The sequence below is a fragment of the Choloepus didactylus genome, chromosome 1 (assembly GCF_015220235.1).
Source record: "Choloepus didactylus isolate mChoDid1 chromosome 1, mChoDid1.pri, whole genome shotgun sequence".
In the NCBI taxonomy this organism is placed as follows: domain Eukaryota; kingdom Metazoa; phylum Chordata; class Mammalia; order Pilosa; family Megalonychidae; genus Choloepus; species Choloepus didactylus.
This window is the reverse complement of record NC_051307.1, coordinates 244,927,911-244,945,980: the sequence shown is the minus strand read 5'-3', so window position 1 is coordinate 244,945,980 and position 18,070 is coordinate 244,927,911. Positions and strand designations below refer to the sequence as shown.

At 44.1% G+C, this 18,070-nt stretch overlaps 1 protein-coding gene across 1 annotated transcript in view; it reads left to right on the top strand.

Annotated features, from left to right (window-relative positions):
- Positions 1 to 18,070, top strand: part of FBLN2 (fibulin 2) — a 100,928-nt gene that overhangs the window by 46,343 nt on the left and 36,515 nt on the right. The window lies entirely within an intron of this gene.

Genomic DNA, 18,070 nt, shown 5'->3' with positions numbered 1-18,070 from the left:
GCTGGGCAACTAATACAATTTGGATCTCTCTTTGTTCCATTCTTGTTCTTTGCAAGTTATTTCCTCTCAGTGATGAAGTTGGTTCCATTTGGCCTTTCACGGTTTTCTTCCAGATTCCAAATTTCTGGTGACTCTTAGAAGGAGGGTACTATTTTCTAAAAATGGTGCCAGGTTTGCACACTCCTTCCAAACAGAACTAAGCTTGTCACACATTTTTGTACTTCTGAATTAGGACAGTGTGCTAATGGACAAGCTCTACAGTTCTCTTTTTGCTTAGACTTGACTTCTAATTCATTGCAAAAGTCTGGACAGAAATAACCCCTTAAACTGCTGATGACAGGTGCACATACCACCAGCTCCCTGGAAGGCCATGGAGGGTGGGCTTGTCCATGGGTCATCGAAGTGCAGGCCACTGGCACCCAAAACTTCCCAGTATCCAGCAACCCAGCCTGAAGCCAAGATCTGGGGGCCTCTCAGCACCTTCCACGTTGGGACAGAACAGTTGGTGGAGCTGGCCGAGGGGCAGTGGGCTCAGTGATGAATTCTTACCCCCATTATTTTCTAGTGCTCCCTCTTCTTTCTCTCTCTTTTGTGAAATGTAATGTGTTTGTGTGCACTTGTGTGTACGGAAACCATTCCAATCTTACAACTCTAAAAAAAACAGACATTTTCCTATGTTACCACATAACATTATTCTGTACCTAACACAATTAACAATTCTCTAATACCTAATACTCAGCCCTATTCATAGTTCTCCACTCATCCCCAAAGTGAATTTTATAGTTGGTCTTGTAAAAGTAATATTTAATCAAGAAAGATTAGATGTGATTTGGTTTATATTTGGTTGTCATATCTCCCAGGTTTCCCTCTTTATAAAAGTTTGTGTTGAAGTATAGACTACATGCTCTTGAGTGTCTTTTAGCCTAGATCAATGTATCTTTTGCATTGAAGTATAATGTTTTGCTGGTTTGGATATATTATGTCCCCTAGAAAAGCCATATTCTTTAATGCAGTCATGTGGGGGCAGACTGATTAGTCTGTTGATTAGGGTGGAAACTCTGATTGAATTATTTCGATGAAGGTGTGACCCCGCCCACTCAGGGTGGGTCTTGATTAGTTCACTGGAGTACTTAAGAAAGTTTCAGAGCCAGAGCAGACAGAGATACTTAGAGATGTGAGAGATGCTTGGAGATGCAGATGGAAGGACATTTGGAGATGCTAAGCTAAGAGATAAAGCCCAGATTCCGCCCCCGGGAGAAGCTGAGAGGACCCCCAGGCGCTTAGAGAGAATCGCCATGGGAGAATGAAACAAGGACAAACAGGATCTGAGAGAGAGGAGCTAAGACCAAAGCCCAGAGATATTTTGGAGAAAGCCATTTTGAAACACAACCCAGGAGCAAAGGACCAGCAGACACTAGCCATGTGCCTTCCCAGCTGTTCCAGACACCATTCTTCAGTGAAGGTATCCTCTTATTGATGCCTTAGTATGTACACTTTATGGCCTTTGAACTGTAAATTTTTTTTTAATCATCATTTTATTGAGATATATTCACATACCACGCAGTCATACAAAACAAATTGTACTTTCGATTGTTTACAGTACCATTACATAGTTGTACATTCATCACCTAAATCAATCCCTGACACCTTCATTAGCACACACACAAAAATAACAAGAATAATAATTATAGTGAAAAAGAGCAATTGAAGTAAAAAAGAACACTGGGTACCTTTGTCTGTTTGTTTCCTTCCCCTATTTTTCTACTCATCCATCCATAAACTAGACAAAGTGGAGTGTGGTCCTTATGGCTTTCCCAATCCCATTGTCACCCCTCATAAGCTACATTTTTATACAACTGTCTTCGAGATTCATGGGTTCTGGGTTGTAGTTTGATAGTTTCAGGTATCCACCACCAGCTACCCCAATTCTTTAGAACCTAAAAAGGGTTGTCTAAAGTGTGCGTAAGAGTGCCCTCCAGAGTGACCTCTCGGCTCGTTTTGGAATCTCTCTGCCACTGAAGCTTATTTCATTTCCTTTCACATCCCCCTTTTGGTCAAGAAGATGTTCTCCGTCCCACGATGCCGGGTCTACATTCCTCCCCGGGAGTCACATTCCACGTTGCCAGGGAGACTCACTCCCCTGGGTGTCCGATCCCACGTAGGGGGGAGGGCAGTGATTTCACCTTTCAAGTTGGCTTAGCCAGAGAGAGAGGGCCACATCTGAGCAACAAAGAGGCACTCGGGAGGAGACTCTCAGGCACAAACATAGGGAGGCCTAGCCTCTCCTTTGCAGCAACCGTCTTCCCAAGGGTAAAACTTATGGTAGAGGGCTCAACCCATCAAACCACCAGTCCCCTATGTCTGTGGTCATGTTAGCAACCATGGAGGTGGGGTAGGCGAATACCCCTGCATTCTCCACAGGCTCCTCAAGGGGGCACTACATCTTTTTTTTTTTTCCTTGTTTTTCTTTCTTTTTTTTTTTTTTTTTTTAACTTTCCCCTCTTTTTTTTTTTTTTTTTTTTTCTTTTTTTAATAACGATTTTTTTTTATCATCATTTTATTGAGATATATTCACATACCACGCAGTCATACAAAACAAATTGTACTTTCGATTGTTTACAGTACCATTACATAGTTGTACATTCATCACCTAAATCAATCCCTGACACCTTCATTAGCACACACACAAAAATAACAAGAATAATAATTATAGTGAAAAAGAGCAATTGAAGTAAAAAAGAACACTAGGTACCTTTGTCTGTTTGTTTGCTTCCCCTACTTTTCTACACATCGATCCATAAACTAGACAAAGTGGAGTTTGGTCCTTATGGCATTCCCAATCCCACTGTCACCCCTCATAAGCTACATTTTTATACAACTGTCTTCGAGATTCATGGGTTCTGGGTTGTAGTTTAATAGTTTCAGGTATCCACCACCAGCTACCCCAATTCTTTAGAACCTAAAAAAGGTTGTCTAAAGTGTGCGTAAGAGTGCCCACCAGAGTGATCTCTCGGCTCGTTTTGGAATCTCTCTGCCACTGAAGCTTATTTCATTTCCTTTCACATCCCCCTTTTGGTCAAGAAGATGTTCTCCGTCCCACGATGCCGGGTCTACATTCCTCCCCGGGAGTCACATTCCACGTTGCCAGGGAGACTCACTCCCCTGGGTGTCCGATCCCACGTAGGGGGGAGGGCAGTGATTTCACCTTTCAAGTTGGCTTAGCCAGAGAGAGAGGGCCACATCTGAGCAACAAAGAGGCACTCGGGAGGAGACTCTCAGGCACAAACATAGGGAGGCCTAGCCTCTCCTTTGCAGCAACCGTCTTCCCAAGGGTAAAACTTATGGTAGAGGGCTCAACCCATCAAACCACCAGTCCCCTATGTCTGTGGTCATGTTAGCAACCATGGAGGTGGGGTAGGCGAATACCCCTGCACTCTCCACAGGCTCCTCAAGGGGGCACTACATCTTTTTTTTTTTTCCTTGTTTTTCTTTCTTTTTTTTTTTTTTTTTTTTAACTTTCCCCTCTTTTTTAAATCAACTGTATGAAAAAAAAAGTTAAAAAGAAAACAAACATACAACATACAATAAAAGAGACCATAACAAGGGAGTAAGAAAAAGACAACTAACCTAAGATAACTGCTTAACTTCCAACATGTTCCTACTTTACCCCAAGAAAGTTACGTAATATAGCAACATTTCTGTGAACTTGTTCCTACCACATCCATCAGAATCCAACAGACCATAGTCATTTCTGGGCATCCCCAGAACGCCAAACAGCCTATCTGTTCTTCCTGGACCACTGTTCCCCCTTCCTTAATTGCTCTCTATTGCTAGTTCCCCTACATTCTACATTATAAACCATTTGTTTTACATTTTTCAAAGTTCACATTAGTGGTAGCATATAATATTTCTCTTTTTGTGCCTGGCTTATTTCGCTCAGCATTATGTCTTCAAGAGAACTGTAAATTTGTAGCCAAATAAACCCCCTTTATAAAAGCCACTCCATTTCTGGTATTTTGCATAATGGCAGCATTACCATACACTGTATATGCATTTATATATACAGTATACAATATATACAAATGTATATACAGTAAAGCAACTGGTCTTGAGAGAATAGCTCAATGAATCTTTCCGAATGTATCCAACCAGGTAACACCATGCAGATCAAGATACAAAACATTTCAAACACTCCAGAATGTTTCCTGATGCCCTTTATCGGTCAGTTCCATGCCTTGCTCCCCAAAACCTAAACCACTGTTTTGACATTTATCACCATCAGTTGATTTGGCCTATTCTTGAATTTATTTATGTAGAAGGGGAGCCATACAATATGAATTTGTTTGTGTTTGGTTTTTTTTTAGCTCAAGATCACGTGTTGGAGATGCATTTGTGTTATCACACAGAACAGTAGTTCGTCTTTTATTTTTTAATTGCTCTTTGTTTTGCTGTTGCATGAATCAATCATAATTAACTTTATTTCTTCCAGTATTGGTGGACATTTGGCTTGTTTTCATGTTTTGGCCATGGTGAGTGCAGGTGCCGTGAACATCCTTGGATGTGTCTTCTGGAAGACTTAGACATACATTTCTGTTGGATGTATACCTAGGGGTGGAAATCCTGCATCAAAGGATATGTTTAGCTTTAGCTGATATAGCCAAACAGTTTGCCAAAACATATTATTCATTTGCATCCCCACCAGCCGTGAATGAGAGTCTCCAATTGCCAACTTTGAGTGTTGCTGTTCATTTTCATTTGAGCCAGTTGGGTAGAAGTGTAGCAGTGTCTTGTTACGGTTTTAATTTGCATGCCTGCTGAGTCAGGATGAGCAATTTTGATATTATGGCCATTTTTTGGTCATCTGCTCATTTTTAAATAGGACTGTCTTTGTTTTGTAGGAGTTCTTTATGAATTCTAGGTATGAGTCCTTTGTCGGACTACCAGTATCTTATTCTGTGATTTGCCTTTCCACTCTTTTAATGATGTTTTCCGATAAACACATTGCAAATACTGTCTTCTGTTGAACCCAAGTTCTTAATTTTAATGATGTTCAATTTATTAATCTTTACTTTTACATTAGCCTGTATTGTGTCCTGTTTAAGAAATTTCATTCTCTCCAAGTTCATGAAGATATTTCCCTATGTTATAATCTAGATGTTTTACTGTTTTACCATTCATTTTTAGATCCTTAGTCCATCTGGAATTTGTTTCTGGAATTTGTGTGGGGTAAGTAGGAGCCAAAATTCATTTTTTTTCACAAAGGGCTATTCAGTTGATACAGTGCGGTGTATTGAAAAGGCCATTTTCCCTCAACACATTGTACATTGTTACCTTTGTCAGGAATCAAATGACTGTATACACGTGGGTCTATTTCTGGTTTCTCTTTTCTTTTCCATTGTCTTTTTTTTTTTTTTTTTTTTTGCACCTGTACAACATTGACTTGATTTTGGTAACTTTTTTGATAGTTGGTAGTAGAACTTTTCCAGCTTTGTTCTTCTTTTTCAGGATTGTTTTGGCTATTCTAGGTCCTCTGTGTAAATTCAGAATCACCTGGTCAATTTCTGTTTTAAAAAAAATCCCGCTAGAATTTTGGTTGGTTATTGTGTTGATCCGCAGATCAATTTTGAGGGAATTGGATTAACGGTATAAATATCTTAACGATATTAAGTTTTCCAATCTGTGAATGTGGTCTATCTTTCCATTTATTTAGATCTTCTTTAATTTCTTTCAACAAATGTTTTGTAATTGGTAGTTAGAGGTCTAGGATATCTTTAATTAGATCTGTTCCTGGCTATTTGATGTCTTTGATGTATTGATTTTAACATTTTATTTTCTACTTACTGGTGGCTGGTATTTAGAAATATTTTTAACTTTTGTATGTTTACCTTGTATCCAGCAACTCCATGTACACACATATTTTTTAACAAACTTTTTTATTTTGGGATAATATTATATTTACAGAAAGATTACGAAGATAGTTTAGAGAGTTCCCATGTACCCTTCACGCAGGTTCCCACATTTATTAACATCTTACATTACCACGGTACATTTGTCAAATCTAAGAAACCAACACCGGTACATTAGTATCAACTAAACGCCAGTCTTCTTTTGGATTTCACCTGTTTTTTCCCATTAAGGTCCTTTTTCTGTTCCAGGATCCAGCCCAGCATACTGCGTTGCATTTAGTCATCGTGTCTTTTTAGTCTCCTCTGGTTTGTAACCGTTTCTCAGTCTTTCCTTGTTGTTGAGTGGCTGACAGTTTTTAGGAGTACCGGCGGGTATTTTGAATTCCTCAATCTGGGTTCCTCTGATGTTTTTCTCATGATTAGCCTGGAGTTGTGGGTTTGGGGGAAGAAGCCACAGAGATGAAGCACCTGCCCCATCCCATCATACCAGGGGTACCTGATGGATACGCAGTAATATTCACTTGAATCACTAGGTTAAGGTAGTGTCCACTGGGTTTCTCCTTTGGGAAATTACCATTTCCCCCCTTTCCCTGATCTGTTCTTCGCAAGTGAGTCACTAACCTGCCACTCTCAAGGTGGGAGTAGGGGGATAAAACTCCACTCTGGAGAGGAGTACTTACATATGTTATTTGGAATTTCTCTGCAAGGAAGATCTATGTCTCCTCCCCTACTTATTTAGATATTTATTCATTCAATCATTTAAATATATCATTGTGGACTCATGGATATTTATTTTCTTCTTTGGATTATCGTCCAGTACTCCATTATTTATTTTTTTGCTCAAATTGTTTCAGCTTTGCTCATTGGGGGTGCTTTCAGCTTGGCTCTTGTGTCCCTTTGACATGTCACTATTCTTTTTTTTATTTTGAGTCCTTCCTCACTTTTTGGTTCTGGGTGATGCATCAGGTTCATCCTGCCCCTTCCCTCACCCCCAGCCCTTGAATCAGCCATTTTTCCAGGGAGCCCCGATTTCTCTAATTGGAGAATGGTATTAGAAACCAAGATCTGGGCACTGGGTGTGCTTGTTGTTACTAGGGTGTCATCATATTTAGGTTTTCTCAACCTAGGTAATGTGTGTGTGTGTACTAACCTGTGTATACTCACATACCTGTACTTGTTTCTGAATCTGTTCTTCTCTAGATATATTTAATCTTTAATATGCATTTATACTGATGTCTCCAACTCTCTCCAGTACCACAGGATCTGTTCTGGCTCTCCTTTCTTCCTTACCTATTACAGCCCTCTCCAACGAGTGTCCTGGTTCCCACCCTCCACCACGCATCTAAAGTATATACCTTTTTAAAAGATGATTATTTCTGAGAGTGACAAGTTTTTGTATTAAAAAAGAGTAGCTGGGTAATGATCTGGCATGAAATGGTGCTAAAATATATATGTCCTAATTTTCAATAGACTTGTGAAACTCAGCCTGCAGTAGTAGAAAGAGAACGTGCTGACAGGTGGCTGAAGGCAGTGTGGCCATTCATATTTGTGGGGTTCTTTTTCATGAATGTTGGCAGCTCTTGATGACTGAAGGAAGGTGAGGTCGTCTCTGTTGATTCTTCTTGCGGACAACCCCACTACCAGGTAGTTTAGTATGAGGAAAGCAGGTCTCAGGCTGAACCTTGCCATTTATTAGCAAGCTGGTGCAGAAATAGTTTTACACCCTATTCTGTAAACATATGGAAATGCTACTCTGCCGGTGGTACAGTGCACAACCTGCTCAACAGTACATGATAGCCCAGCCCCTCTTGGACAAGTGCTTTATATCAATTGCAAAAGAATTTTGATGATGGGATCAGCTAACTTTCTGGTCCTATTGGGGACAGCTTCTTCTGTGAAGTGAAGAAGCACAGGATGAAAGAGGGTTCTCCACTTGAAGCCCGTCTTCAGAGATGTGGCCCGAACTTCCTGGATTCTTAGACCTTTGTTGATAAAACAGTGAAATGCTATACAATATTGGTAGCAAATAATTTGTGTTCATTACTACTCATTTCATCCAGAAAAAATGATTGCTAACATCCGTGTGTCAATCAGCAACCCTCCCTAGTTCTAATTTTAATTTAATTCTCATTGTAATTTGCAACCATTTATACAGTTCAGAGTTCCGTGAGTTGGCAATTTGGACTGAGCTGTGCTGATCAGGGCCAGGCTTGGCTCGCTCATGTGTCTGGGATCAACTGGTGGCTCATTTGGGATCTGGCCTGTCTGGGATAGCCTCATCTGGGACAGCTCGTCTCTGCCCCATGCAATCTCTCAACCTCCAGTGGGCTAACCCGGACTTGTTCCCGGGGCAACTTGTCAGATCCGAAAAAAGAGAGCAGAATTCACACTCTGGGTTTCACTTTTGCCGCATCCTGATGGTCAAAGCAACTTAGTCCCAAAGCCAGCCCAGATTCAGAGGGTGAAGAAATAAACACTGCTGCTCAGTGGGAGGAGCAGCTGAGAATTGTGGCTATTTTTTCAGTTATCACAGAGAGGAGAGCAAAATTTAAATTGAATTTAGCAGCTCCCCCTGGAGGGTCGAATCCTGGCCAAAATCCTTCAAATGTTAGTTGGTCAGGTATGGGTTAAATTAGTTAACCCAGAACCCCACATTGCAGTCCAGATCACAAAGAAGTATTTTAAAGTCAGTTCCAGACAGATAGCAGCCTGGGCTTTGGAGCCAGGCAGACCTGAGTTCCAGTCTTGGTTTGGTCATTTATTAGTTCAACCTCTTTGGGCCTCAGGATGACAATAAGTAGCCCCAACTTGCAGAGACATTGGGACAACTTCTTTGAAGTTCTTTGAAGTCTGCCATCATCATTGATGATAAGAACTCAGCTAACAGGACTTCTTTCCCCCTGGCCCCCATCCCCCAGCACTGCAATTTTTTTTAATACTCAATTTACATCCTTTTCGGAGTTGAGTTGAGCTGGGGTGCAGTTGGCAAGCTGACAGCCTGTTTCAATTTATTGGTCTTTAAGGGAAACATCTTTCCATTTTTAATTTGGTGGTTTCCTTTTTGAAGTTAGGAGCTAGTACATCTCTCGCTCCAGGGACAGGGGACAAACATTTCTGGAAGCCTTTGGAAAACTTGTTCAAATCCCAGGTGCCGCGTCTGGCTGGTGGGTGTGTGGGCTGCCAAAGAGGACCAGTTAATCCCTCCCTTCTTGGGTGTCTGGTTCACTGTGTTCAAATAATGTGGTCATTCGGGCAGCTTTTCTGGGCCTGGTTGGGTTGGGTTGGGGGGCGTCTCCTGGAGTCTTAAGTGCCACCTGATATGATTCTTTTTGTCCTCAGACCCCCATCCTTCACCCTTCGTGGGCTCAGGAGATCTGCAACTTTGGGCAGCCCCTGACTCCTGTCCCAGGGGGGAGGGTCTTCTTGCAAAATAAGCCTGCCATTTATGGACCCCAGGCCTGATCTTGGGCATGTCATGTTGCATATCTGGGCCTCAATTTTCCTAACTGGTGGTGGCGGTTGGCATAGTGATTCCTGCTCTGTTGGCCTCTATGGGACTCTGGTGAGGGAAGGATCCTCGTTCCCCAATGTGGAGGTGGGCAGAAGGTGTGGAGGGGCCTGGACTTCTCGGCTTCCAGAGCTGAAGGGTCAGGCTTGGTTCCAGGCTTGCAGGGGAGGCAGAGCGACCCCCAGAGCCTGGTCCCCGACTCCCACCTGTGCCAGGCAGACGGGGTGGCAGGGCTGCCTGCTGTGCACCAGAGTCTCTTTGAGGGCCTAGGAGTGGGGCTTGGGAAGGGGCCTGAGGGAGAATAGCATGAGTCCTGTGTCCCCTAAAGTGATTGGCGCAGAAGGAGGAACTGGAAGTTCCCTCCCTCTCTTCCTCCTTCCTCTCCTTTCTTTCCCTGAAGCAGGGCATAGGAGCTGGCATTCTGTAGCCACGTGGTGGGGGCTGAAATCCTGCCTTGGAGGGGCTGATCTTGGACAAATGGTTGTCTTTCTCTTGGCTGTCATTAGCTCATCTGCAAAATGGGAGTGGTGACATGAGCTTCCTTCTAGAGCTGTAGTGAAGGTGAAATGGGTGCGGGCTGGGGCCCAAGGTGACCCTGGCAGGCCAGAGAGCTGGGCGGTCAGAAGTTATGGGGTGCGCCTGCTGGGTCAGGCTGGGCCAGGCTTGGGGACAGTGGGGCCAGCTTGGGGACCCCAGGACTAGTCTGAGGCTGCAGGTCCAGGCTTGGAAGCCACAGAACTGGGCTTGGGGTCTACAGTGGGGAGCAGGGCCTGTGAGGTGCAACTTAGGGAGGGCAGAGTGGACAAAAAACACCTGCACATAGTGAGGTGCTAGAAAGAACAGTCCATCAGAAAGGGAGATGCAGTGGACACGGTAGGACCTGGGAAAGGGAGATGTTGGAACCGGGCTGGGGGGCTGGGGATGGGGCTGTGAGGGTGAACTGGGTGGTCTCGGGCTGAGCCTCTAGCCCAGCAGCTCCTGCTGTTTCTCGGCCATTCCCTGGGACTCGGTCTTGGCCCACAGGGCTGAGTGTGGCTGGAAGGCAAAGGGGCAGAGCTTTATAGTAATTGTAAAAAGAACCAAGGAGCTCTCTGGAGACTGCAGAAGTCTGTCCCCATTCTCCCCCCAACCTAGAAGAGTACAAAGGCTAGGGGGTGGGGGAGCATCAGGGTTGTATTCTCTTGGGCTGTTTGCTCAGGGACCCCACAAACATCCTGTCCAAACAGAGGGTCTGGGGGAGGTGGCCCCACTCACCCCCCACCCCCCAGGTGTAGACATTTTTCTGCTGGTGTTTCCAAAGCCAGAATTCTTTAGGACTTTAATGTCAGGGAGGTGAGGGCTGTCCAAGAGGGGTCATGACCTCTAGGCTGGCTTGTCTAGGAGACCCCTTATCCTGGGATCAAAGGAGGTTAGACTTCCTGGAGGTCTGGAGACTTTTATAACAAAGCGTTTCTTGAATGGGCACTACCTGCATGTGATAAAGGAGAAATGAAACAGACAAAAGGGGTAAACAAGGGAGGTCAGTTACCTTACCCCAGGGTCAGGCTCTCCCCCAGAGGTCATCACTGTTAATTGGTTTCTTGGGTGTCCTTCCAGAAATACACCATGCATGCAAGGCAAGGGGTAGCTTCTTGTACAGACCGCTCAGTGTTGTGCTTTAAAAAAAAAAAATCTTTCCAGGACGTCTCAGAAATGGTTCCATAGAGAGCATGCCAACCTGCCCAATCAGTTTTAATTCCTACATGAGATCGGAGCATTGCTTCACCATTGCTCTGTTGGACTTGAGATGGCTTCTGGACCTTGGCTATCTGGCTGTGGTCGGTTTCCACAACATACAGTCCTAGGAGGGCAAGAAGCTTTTGACCTTAGAATTTTCTAATCCTACTAATTTAAAAGAAAATGTATCATGTGATTGGGAAAGCCATATGGACCACACTCCCCTTTGTCCAGTGTATGGATGGATGAGTAGAAAAATGGGGGCAAAAAAAAATAAAATAAAGACACCCAGTGTTCTTCTTTATTTTAGTTGTTCTTTTTCACTTTAATTTTTATACTTACTATTTTTGTGTGTACAGTAATGAAAATGTTCAAAAATTAATTTTGGTGGTGAATGCACAACTATGTAATGGTACTGTGAACAATTGATTGTATGCTTTGTATGACTGCATGGTGTGTGAATATATCTCAATAAAATTGAGTGAAAAAAATGTATCATGGTAGTGTAAATACAACACAAAATTCCCCAGTTTAGCCTCTTTTCACATGAACAATTCAGCGACGTTATTACATGCACAATATTGTGCTGCTGTCACCGCCATCCATTACCAAAACCTTTTTCTTCACCCCAAACAGAAATTCTGTATCCGTTCAATAACCCCTCATTCCCCACTTCCTTCCCAATTCCTGGTAACCTGTCATCTTTTCCTGTCTCTATGAATTTGCTTATTCTAACTGTTTCATGTAAGTGGAATGATATAATATTTGTCCTTTGGTGTCTGGCTTGTTTCATTTAACATGATGTCTTCAATGTTCATCTGTGTTGTAGCATGCACAGAACCTCATTCCTTTTTATGGCTGAATAATATTCCATTGTATGGATAAACCACATTTTGTTTATGTGCTCATCTGTGGATGGATATTTGGGTTGCTTCCCCCTTCTGGCTGGATAATGCTGCTATGAACTCTTATTACCTTTTCTAGTAATGTTTTTGCTGTGAAATATTTGCATATGGAAGAGTGTGTGGAATATATATGAACAGCTTAAAGAAAATTTAAAGCAAACACTCATGGAAATACCAGCCAGTGGAAGCGGAAAGTGTGGCCAGCCCCCCTGACCACATCCCTCCCTGGGCCTCAGTGATCCCAACTTCCAAGATTATAACTCCTTTCCTTCTTTTATAGAGTTTTACACCCAAACAATTTCATTTCACCTTTTTCCTGCTTTTGAACTTCGAAGCGTGCATGGTTCTCTTGCAACTTGCGTCATTCCCTCCAACATTCTGTTGGTACGATTCAGCTGTGTTTTTGTGTGTGGTTGTGGTTCACGCATTGCGTTGTGTGATTGCGCCGCAGTTCGTTCGCCCATTCTCCTGTTCATGGGCACTTGGGTTGTTTCCAGCTTGGCGCTCTGGGGTCTCCAGGTGCACATGGGCATCGGTTTCTCTTGGGCATGAACGAAACGACTGGGTTGTGGGGTCTGCACATCTTCAGCTTTATGAGATGATGGTCAACCATTTTCCGTACTGGATTTACTCTCCCACTGCCAACCAGGGATGTCCGAGCAGGACTTCCTCAGGGGTCAAGGGTCGTGCTCCTGACCCTGCAAAGTAGACCAGGCAGTGTGTCGTCAAGCCCGGATGCTGCCGGCCACGTCACTGTTCATCCCAGAGAGACTCCTGTGCTGGGGCTGTGGCTGTCACAGCAAGCCACCGCCTTCAGCTCTCTTCCTGCATGCCCTGAGTGACAGCAGGGGAGGAAGGCCACCTACCCTCTCTGTCGGAGCTCGTGCAGAGTGGCCAAGTGGACAGAAACTGGGGAGTCCACCTGTGCAGACCCAGGGGAGAGCAGAAAAGGCAGGAGTGGGCATCGCTGAGAGTTCCCCCAACTTCTTCTGCTAAAGGGACCGTTGTCCTAGCATTCCACTTATTTGGCTGTTCTCTTGTTTGCTAAATTAATTAGTTTAGAAAAACGTCCCCAAATACCTTCTCTGTGCACAGGGAGCGGGAGATAATGTTTAGTGAGCCAGACACCGAGTTGTTTCGCCTCCTTGAGATGGGGATGTGTGTGTATTTGCCCATTTTGCAGGTAGAAGAACTGAGGCTTCCAGGAGTGATGAGGCTTCCAAGCCCCTGAGCCCCAGTGGTGATAGAGAAGCACCCAAGCTTGTCCCTCTGACCCTCAGTTCTCCCAGACAGTGTGACGGGAGATAGAGGGACAGGCTCATTTTCCTAACCCTGTGCCCCCAGCCCATATGATTTAAACTCCTTGAACTCTGTTGACCCCTGTGGGAAAGGAGGTAATCATGCCAACTTCATGTTGACATAAGCTTTAAATGAGATACTACACCTCCAGGGCTGGTGTACTCCATCCAACCCCAGCTTTTGCTATAAGGGGCTGGTCCTGAGCCCCATTCTTGGCTGGTGAGCCCCTCCCTGTTGTTGGTTGAGGGGACCCCAAGGGTGACGGGGTCCTGTGTGCATGGAGTGCTGACATGGGTGATGCCAGAGGAGGGAGCCGTGTGTTCTGGGTGGGGGTAGGGGGACTGGCAGGAGCACAGTGTGGGGAGAGACAGGGAGGCACATCTGGATTGGCTTTTTTAGGATGGGTCGTTGGACATTTGCCGGTTGGACAAGGCAGAGGAAGGGCATTCCCAACCTGGAACAGCATGTGCAAAGGTATAGAGGCAAGAAGAGGCGTGTGTGGCTAGAGTAGAGGGGAAAGAGCCGGGATGTGCCTCTGGAGCTGTGTTGTCACAGCCCAGGGAGAAGCCCGTCATTCTGTTGGGCGGTGGCTTTCCAGTGGGGACTGTGGAGCCCCAAGGTTCCCTGAGATGAGGGGGTGTAATGGAGGTGAGTTTAGATGCTGAGGTCAGGGAGGCCTTCACTGAGGAGATGAGGTCCCCGAAGGAGAAGAAGCCAACTTTGTGGAGCGTGGCGGTGGGGCAGAGGCACCAGGAGGGGAGGAGGGGTCCAGGCAGAGAGCACAGCGAGTGCCAAGGCCCTGGGGCAGGAATGAGCTTGTAATGGTCAAGGAGGAGGTGAGAGAAGGGGTCAGAGAAAGGAGATGAGGTGGGGAGATCAGTAGAGTCAACTCTGGTTGGGGCTTTACAAGAAAAGCTGGCAGCTCCTGGGGGCTTATAGACAGAGGAGGGACTCATCTGTTTTCTATTTGTGAAAGATCATTCTGACATTCTGGAAATGGGCTGGAGGAGGACGGAAGTGGGCGCAGGAGATGGTGGTGGGAGCAAGGGGGGAGAGGTGCATAGACTTGCATGCGTTTGGGAGGTAGCACCGGTGGGCAACGGATTGGAGGAGGGAGGTGAGGCAAGAAGTACTTGGTCCAGGAGGAAACCCTGAGGATGGTGGACATGACAGAGACCTGGGGTGGAGGTGGTTTGGGGGAAAATCAGTTGCTGAACACATCCTGGCTGTGGCAATGCCAGTGAGATGGACGCAGTGCTTCCTTGGTCAGCTGTGTTATGCACGAGCCTAGGACTGGATTCAGAGATGCCAGGGCGAGCAGAGGGACAAGACATTTTGGACGATACTGTGCAATACCACACTTGACTTCTATACTAATTCCCTGTCCTGGTCCAAGTCAGTGGCCTTCCCAGCCTGTGGGGTCACGGCCCCTGCGTTCCTTTGTCTGAAAAGGAGGGAAGCTGGGGTGGGAAAGGCCGGGAGAGAATGGTGGGAAGTCTGCCAAGGACAGGGTGAAACCCTGGCATCTGTTCAAGGACGGGGCAGGAAGGGAGCCCCATTCCATCCTCACGAAAGCAGAACCACCGTGCAGGCTGCTGGTGGTTAGATTCTCAGAAAGGGCCTTCAGGATCGGCTGCATCAAGTCGCTCATGCTACAGACATGGGGAGACTGAGGCCTGGAGAGGGGAAGGCCATTGAAAAAGTAAACTCTTAAATAAAGAAGAGGATTCCATGTCGTGAGAAATGCTACAGGGAGATTTAATAGTGAGTGGTGTCAGAAGAGAGTAGCTGGGGCTGGTTGACTATGCTGTCTTGTGCCATACACATGTGTGTGTATTTTATACTTTTATGTTGTCATTTATATTAATGCTTTCCTTTATGTTTGTGGATTTTATTTCTGAAGAAGGCTCTTCAGGAGGAGGAAACCACCTTTTATTTAAGTCTTCACCACCACCGAAAGAAGCCTCTTTTTATTCTGAAATTATTTTCTTATATTTTTCTTCCAATACTACCTTTATAGAGTCGGAATTTACTTTTAGCATATGATGTGAGGTAGGAATCTGACTTTATTTTTTTCCAAATTAATAACCAGGTGTTCCAACATCATATACGGAATCCTTTCCCCGCTGAGTTTTTATACTGAATTCCCACAAGCACTGAACTTTATTTCTGTTCCAATCCTTTCCCCGCTGAGTTTTTATACTGCATTCCCACAAGCACTGAACTTTATTTCTGTTCCATTGGTCTTGTCATCTCTCTGTTTTCATCGTGAGAACTTTATAGTATGTTTTGATATCTAGTAGAGAAAGCCCACCCTAGTGGTTCTTCTTTTTCAGAATGTTTCTTGGGCATTCTTAAGCGTTTCCTTTACTGGATGAGTTTTAGAGTCAGCTTATCAAATTCCATGATAAATTATGTTGAGATTTTAGCTGGGATTGCATTGAAGTCATAGGTTAAATGGAGGTGAATTGACATCTTCAAAGCATTGAATCTTCCCATCCAGACCAGACAGATGTTACACTGTTATATCCATTAGATAGTTTAAACTATTTCTTTGTGTAGACCTGGCATGTTTACCAAATGTTTATTTCTGGGTTTGTTTCTGTTTTGAAAGGGATTTTTTTCCTTCGACCTTTTCTGTTTAATTGTTGATGGCCACACATTTTAGCATGTTGATTTTATTTTTGGTCATTGTCATTAATTCTATTATTATTATTAATTTTAATACTTTGTTAATTTTGATTCCCTTGGGTTTTCTAGGAAGATGAAACCATAATATCTGCAAATAATAACTGTTGTCTCTTCTTTAGTATTTGTTACCTCTTTTTTTCTTGTTTTATTGTATTTGCTAGTATCTCTAGGACAATGCTAAACAAGAGCCGTGCTGGTGGGCATTTTTGTCATATTTCTTACTTCACTGGGTATGTGCCTGATGTTTTATTATTGAATATGATGTTTGCTACTGGTTTATAGTAGACACCACTACCAAGAAATTTTTCATTCTTCCTGGTGTCTCAGGTTGTTTCCCCATTTTACAGAGGGGGATTGAAACTTGGAAAAGCTTGATCACTTACCCAGAACACAAAGCAGGTGATGCTGATGATATTTCACAAGCTCTTGCCCTGTTCCTGGAACCAGGCAGGCTCCTGATATCCCATGGTGCATTTGTTCTTTAGTCTTGCCAGATTAATTGAATTGCCAGGACGTGGCTAGAGGTCCTCGGAGGTTTCAGCCCCTGAGCTGCCATTCCTTCCTCTTGAAGGAAGGACACTGAGTCTTTAAGGAGCAAAAAGGAACCACTCACCATCACTCAGCCATAAATGGCAGCACAGAGATGTGGAGCCAGAGCTGTTGGGCTCCAGAGTTTCCCACGCTCCTCTGCAACCCTTCAGCATGTACCTAGGCGTTCTAGATGTGCTTTTTTCATGCATTTAATTCACTTTCAGACCTGAGGGGCAAATGTTTAGGTTCATAATAACTTCTCATTTCCTGGCACCTTATCAAGGTCTTTGCAAGGCTCTCTTTTGTCTTCTTGATGTATTTCATTCCCTTTTATCCCTCTTCCCCATTCCCGTTCTCCCGAAGACAACAGTTCTTGTCTGCGTAATTCGTGTGTTTTTTGTTTGTTGGTTTTTATGTGTTCTTGCAAAGTGTGTATTATTTTGCGTGTAGTATTTTTAACGTTTGTAATGGACCATGTTTCACATCTCCCTTCACCCCCCTCAGCACTGGGTTCCCTTTTTCTCCATGTGGCTCTCTGGACACACGTCCAGTGTCCTGTTGCTGGGTGTACATCAAGGCTATCACTTCTGGAGGCAGAATCCGCAGATTTTAACCATCCACTGTGCTGCTGAAGGACACTGAGGCTGCCTTCAACCCCCGTCCCCGAATAATGCTGACGTGAATGTGCTTATACCTGTCCCCTGTGGGCTTGGCAAGAATTTCCCTGGGATCTTACACCAGCAGCAGAACTGCTGGGTCCTGGACAGTGCATTTACTTAATTTTATAAGCCACCCTCGAGATCTGCTGGCCCCAGTCATTGCTTCTGTCCCCAGGGGACCAGGGTTTCCAGCTGTGCTGCATTTTCCCCTCTGTTTAATTTTTCCCAGTTATAAAAGGACATTTTAATGTTGTTTAATTTTTCCCAGTTATAAAGGGACATTTTAATGTTGTTTTTATTTGTATTTAACTTAATTTTTTGTTTTGATTTTTTTCTAGAAAGATGAGTTTGAGTGTTTTCCCATAGGCTTTTTTGAGTTTCTTCTCTCAGTTGCTTATTCATACTCTTTGCCTGTTTTATTTAGGGGTTGGTTTTCTTTTGTTGTGGCTGTTAATTTTCAGGAGTTCATTATGGTTCCTAGATAGCAATTCCTCTTTGGTTTCAGAAATTCTGGGCATGTCTCCTCATCTGTCAGCTGTCTTTTATATTTATCCACAGAGTTCTTTGTTGGGTAGAAAATTTTAGATTTGAGGTCATCACATTCATCAATTTTTAAAAATTGTGGTCTGTGCCTTTGAGATTTAAAGAACTTCTCCTTTCTCCTGATGGCCCTACCTTGCCCAATAGCAAAGATATTCTCCATGTCCCTTCTTTCATTAGCTTTCCTGTACAAGTAATTTTTTTAACTGCAGATTTTATTGAGATATATTCACACACCATACAATCCATCCAAAGTTTACAATCAGTGGCTCACAGCGTCATCACCTAGTTATGCAATCATCACGCTCAATTTTA